Below are 6,349 nucleotides of genomic sequence, written 5' to 3' on the forward strand. Positions count from 1 at the left end.
CCTCGGGTCAATTTGGGGGATTTTATAAAAAATAAAACAAATACAAGTAAATAATAATAATATGTGTATGTTAGGTTCACACTGGAGACACCCCAGACGTTTTATGTTAGGTTCACACTGGAGACACCCCAGACTTTGTATGTTAGGTTCACACTGGAGACACCCCAGACTTTGTATGTTAGGTTCACACTGGAGACACCCCAGACTTTGTATGTTAGGTTCACACTGGAGACACCCCAGACTTTGTATGTTAGGTTCACACTGGAGACACCCCAGACTTTGTATGTTAGGTTCACACTGGAGACACCCCAGACGTTGTATGTTAGGTTCACACTGGAGACACCCCAGACTTTGTATGTTAGGTTCACACTGGAGACACCCCAGACTTTGTATGTTAGGTTCACACTGGAGACACCCCAGACTTTGTATGAGGTTCACACTGGACACCCCAGACTTTGTATGTTAGGTTCACACTGGAGACACCCCAGACTTTGTATGTTAGGTTCACACTCACCAGACTTTGGAGGACACCCCAGACTTTGTATGTTAGGTTCACACTGGAGACACCCCAGACTTTGTATGTTAGGTTCACACTGGAGACACCCCAGACTTTGTATGTTAGGTTCACACTGGAGACACCCCAGACTTTGTATGTTAGGTTCACACTGGAGACACCCCAGACTTTGTATGTTAGGTTCACACTGGAGACACCCCAGACTTTGTATGTTAGGTTCACACTGGAGACTTTTATGTTAGGTTCACCCACCCTTTGTATGTTAGGTTCACACTGGAGACACCCCAGACTTTGTATGTTAGGTTCACACTGGAGACACCCCAGACTTTGTATGTTAGGTTCACACTGGAGACACCCCAGACTTTGTATGTTAGGTTCACACTGGAGACACCCCAGACTTTGTATGTTAGGTTCACACTGGAGACACCCCAGACTTTGTATGTTAGGTTCACACTGGAGACACCCCAGACTTTGTATGTTAGGTTCACACTGGAGACACCCCAGACTTTGTATGTTAGGTTCACACTGGAGACACCCCAGACTTTGTATGTTAGGTTCACACTGGAGACACCCCAGACTTTGTATGTTAGGTTCACACTGGAGACACCCCAGACTTTGTATGTTAGGTTCACACTGGAGACACCCCAGACTTTGTATGTTAGGTTCACACTGGAGACACCCCAGACTTTGTATGTTAGGTTGGAGACACCCCAGACTTTGTGGTTCACAGACACCCCAGACTTTGTATGTTAGGTTCACACTGGAGACACCCCAGACTTTGTATGTTAGGTTCACACTGGAGACACCCCAGACTTTGTATGTTAGGTTCACACTGGAGACACCCCAGACTTTTATGTTAGGTTCACACTGGAGACACCCCAGACTTTGTATGTTAGGTTCACACTGGAGACACCCCAGACTTTGTATGTTAGGTTCACACTGGAGACACCCCAGACTTTTATGTTAGGTTCACACTGGAGACACCCCAGACTTTGTATGTTAGGTTCACACTGGAGACACCCCAGACTTTGTATGTTAGGTTCACACTGGAGACACCCCAGACTTTGTATGTTAGGTTCACACTGGAGACACCCCAGACTTTGTATGTTAGGTTCACACTGGAGACACCCCAGACTTTGTATGTTAGGTTCACCCCAGACTTTGGAGACACCCCAGACTTTTTGTTATGTTACTGGGACACCCCAGACACTGGAGGTTCACACCCCAGACTTTGTATGTTAGGTTCACACTGGAGACACCCCAGACTTTGTATGTTAGGTTCACACTGGAGACACCCCAGACTTTGTATGTTAGGTTCACACTGGAGACACCCCAGACTTTGTATGTTAGGTTCACACTGGAGACACCCCAGACTTTGTATGTTAGGTTCACACTGGAGACACCCCAGACTTTGTATGTTAGGTTCACACTGGAGACACCCCAGACTTTGTATGTTAGGTTCACACTGGAGACACCCCAGACTTTGTATGTTAGGTTCACACTGGAGACACCCCAGACTTTGTATGTTAGGTTCACACTGGAGACACCCCAGACTTTGTATGTTAGGTTCACACTGGAGACACCCCAGACTTTGTATGTTAGGTTCAGACACTGGAGACACCCCAGACTTTTATGTTAGGTTCACACTGGAGACACCCCAGACTTTGTATGTTAGGTTCACACTGGAGACACCCCAGACTTTGTATGTTAGGTTCACACTGGAGACACCCCAGACTTTGTATGTTAGGTTCACACTGGAGACACCCCAGACTTTGTATGTTAGGTTCACACTGGAGACACCCCAGACTTTGTATGTTAGGTTCACACTGGAGACACCCCAGACTTTGTATGTTAGGTTCACACTGGAGACACCCCAGACTTTGTATGTTAGGTTCACACTGGAGACACCCCAGACTTTGTATGTTAGGTTCACACTGGAGACACCCCAGACTTTGTATGTTAGGTTCACACTGGAGACACCCCAGACTTTGTATGTTAGGTTCACACTGGAGACACCCCAGACTTTGTATGTTAGGTTCACACTGGAGACACCCCAGACTTTGTATGTTAGGTTCACACTGGAGACACCCCAGACTTTGTATGTTAGGTTCACACTGGAGACACCCCAGACTTTGTATGTTAGGTTCACACTGGAGACACCCCAGACTTTTTATGTTAGGTTCACACTGGAGACACCCCAGACTTTGTATGTTAGGTTCACACTGGAGACACCCCAGACTTTGTATGTTAGGTTCACACTGGAGACACCCCAGACTTTGTATGTTAGGTTCACACTGGAGACACCCCAGACTTTGTATGTTAGGTTCACACTGGAGACACCCCAGACTTTGTATGTTAGGTTCACACTGGAGACACCCCAGACTTTGTATGTTAGGTTCACACTGGAGACACCCCAGACTTTGTATGTTAGGTTCACACTGGAGACACCCCAGACTTTGTATGTTAGGTTCACACTGGAGACACCCCAGACTTTGTATGTTAGGTTCACACTGGAGACACCCCAGACTTTGTATGTTAGGTTCACACTGGAGACACCCCAGACTTTGTATGTTAGGTTCACACTGGAGACACCCCAGACTTTGTATGTTAGGTTCACACTGGAGACACCCCAGACTTTGTATGTTAGGTTCACACTGGAGACACCCCAGACTTTGTATGTTAGGTTCACACTGGAGACACCCCAGACTTTGTATGTTAGGTTCACACTGGAGACACCCCAGACTTTGTATGTTAGGTTCACACTGGAGACACCCCAGACTTTGTATGTTAGGTTCACACTGGAGACACCCCAGACTTTGTATGTTAGGTTCACACTGGAGACACCCCAGACTTTGTATGTTAGGTTCACACTGGAGACACCCCAGACTTTGTATGTTAGGTTCACACTGGAGACACCCCAGACTTTGTATGTTAGGTTCACACTGGAGACACCCCAGACTTTGTATGTTAGGTTTCACACTGGAGACACCCCAGACTTTGTATGTTAGGTTCACACTGGAGACACCCCAGACTTTGTATGTTAGGTTCACACTGGAGACACCCCAGACTTTGTATGTTAGGTTCACACTGGAGACACCCCAGACTTTGTATGTTAGGTTCACACTGGAGACACCCCAGACTTTGTATGTTAGGTTCACACTGGAGACACCCCAGACTTTGTATGTTAGGTTCACACTGGAGACACCCCAGACTTTGTATGTTAGGTTCACACTGGAGACACCCCAGACTTTGTATGTTAGAGTTCACACTGGAGACACCCCAGACTTTGTATGTTAGGTTCACACTGGAGACACCCCAGACTTTGTATGTTAGGTTCACACTGGAGACACCCCAGACTTTGTATGTTAGGTTCACACTGGAGACACCCCAGACTTTGTATGTTAGGTTCACACTGGAGACACCCCAGACTTTGTATGTTAGGTTCACACTGGAGACACCCCAGACTTTGTATGTTAGGTTCACACTGGAGACACCCCAGACTTTGTATGTTAGGTTCACACTGGAGACACCCCAGACTTTGTATGTTAGGTTCACACTGGAGACACCCCAGACTTTGTATGTTAGGTTCACACTGGAGACACCCCAGACTTTGTATGTTAGGTTCACACTGGAGACACCCCAGACTTTGTATGTTAGTTCACACTGGAGACACCCCAGACTTTGTATGTTAGGTTCACACTGGACACCCCAGACTTTGTATGTTAGGTTCACACTGGAGACACCCCAGACTTTGTATGTTAGGTTCACACTGGAGACACCCCAGACTTTGTATGTTAGGTTCACACTGGAGACACCCCAGACTTTGTATGTTAGGTTCACACTGGAGACACCCCAGACTTTTATGTTAGGTTGATGTTAGGTTCACACTGGAGACACCCCAGACTTTGTATGTTAGGTTCACACTGGAGACACCCCAGACTTTGTATGTTAGGTTCACACTGGAGACACCCCAGACTTTGTATGTTAGGTTCACACTGGAGACACCCCAGACTTTGTATGTTAGGTTCACACTGGAGACACCCCAGACTTTAGACCTATGTTAGGTTCACACTGGAGACACCCCAGACTTTGTATGTTAGGTTCACACTGGAGACACCCCAGACTTTGTATGACTTTTATGGTTCACACTGGAGACACCCCAGACTTTGTATGTTAGGTTCACACTGGAGACACCCCAGACTTTGTATGTTAGGTTCACACTGGAGACACCCCAGACTTTGTATGTTAGGTTCACACTGGAGACACCCCAGACTTTGTATGTTAGGTTCACACTGGAGACACCCCAGACTTTGTATGTTAGGTTCACACTGGAGACACCCCAGACTTTGTATGTTAGGTTCACACTGGAGACACCCCAGACTTTGTATGTTAGGTTCACACTGGAGACACCCCAGACTTTGTATGTTAGGTTCACACTGGAGACACCCCAGACTTTGTATGTTAGGTTCACACTGGAGACACCCCAGACTTTGTATGTTAGGTTCACACTGGAGACACCCCAGACTTTGTATGTTAGGTTCACACTGGAGACACCCCAGACTTTGTCATGTTAGGTTCACACTGGAGACACCCCAGACTTTGCCTGTTAGGTTCACACTGAGAGACTTTTATGTTAGGTTCCACTGGAGACACCCCAGACTTTGTATGTTAGGTTCACACTGGAGACACCCCAGACTTTGTATGTTAGGTTCACACTGGAGACACCCCAGACTTTTGTATGTTAGGTTCATCACTGACGACACCCCAGACTTTGTATGTCTGATGACCAGGTTCATCTCTGCACTGGAGACACCCCCAGACTTTGTATGTTGGGTTCACTCCCAGGAGAACACCCCAGACTTTGTATGTTAGGTTCACACTGGAGACACCCCAGACTTTGTATGTTAGGTTCACACTGGAGACACCCCAGACTTTGTATGTTAGGTTCACACTGGAGACACCCCAGACTTTGCCATGTTAGCGGGTTCACACTGGAGACACCCCAGACTTTGTATGTTAGGTTCACACTGGAGACACCCCAGACTTTGTATGTTAGGTTCACACTGGAGACACCCCAGACTTTGTAGTGGCCTGTTCCACTGGTTCACACTGCCCAGTCAAGACACCCCAGACTTTGTATGGTTAGGTTCACTTAACTGGAGACACCCCAGACTTTGTATGTTAGGTTCACACTGGAGACACCCCAGACTTTGTATGTTAGGTTCACACTGGAGACACCCCAGACTTTGTATGTTAGGTTCACACTGGAGACACCCCAGACTTTGTATGTTAGGTTCACACTGGAGACACCCCAGACTTTGTATGTTAGGTTCACACTGGAGACACCCCAGACTTTGTATGTTAGGTTCACACTGGAGACACCCCAGACTTTGTATGTTAGGTTCACACTGGAGACACCCCAGACTTTGTATGTTAGGTTCACACTGGAGACACCCCAGACTTTGTATGTTAGGTTCACACTGGAGACACCCCAGACTTTGTATGTTAGGTTTCACCCCAGACTTTGTATGTTAGGAGACACCCCAGACTTTGTATGTTAGGTTCACACTGGAGACACCCCAGACGTTGTATGTTAGGTTCACACTGGAGACACCCCAGACTTTGAATGTTAGGTTCACACTGGAGACACCCCAGACTTTTTATGTTAGGTTCACACTGGAGACACCCCAGACTTTGTATGTTAGGTTCACACTGGAGCCACCCCAGACTTTGTATGTTAGGTTCACACTGGAGACACCCCAGACTTTGTATGTTAGGTTCACACTGGAGACACCCCAGACTTTGTATGTTAGGTTCACACTGGAGACACCCCAG

The sequence above is a fragment of the Oncorhynchus keta genome, chromosome 21, assembly GCF_023373465.1.
Source record: "Oncorhynchus keta strain PuntledgeMale-10-30-2019 chromosome 21, Oket_V2, whole genome shotgun sequence".
Taxonomy (NCBI): domain Eukaryota; kingdom Metazoa; phylum Chordata; class Actinopteri; order Salmoniformes; family Salmonidae; genus Oncorhynchus; species Oncorhynchus keta.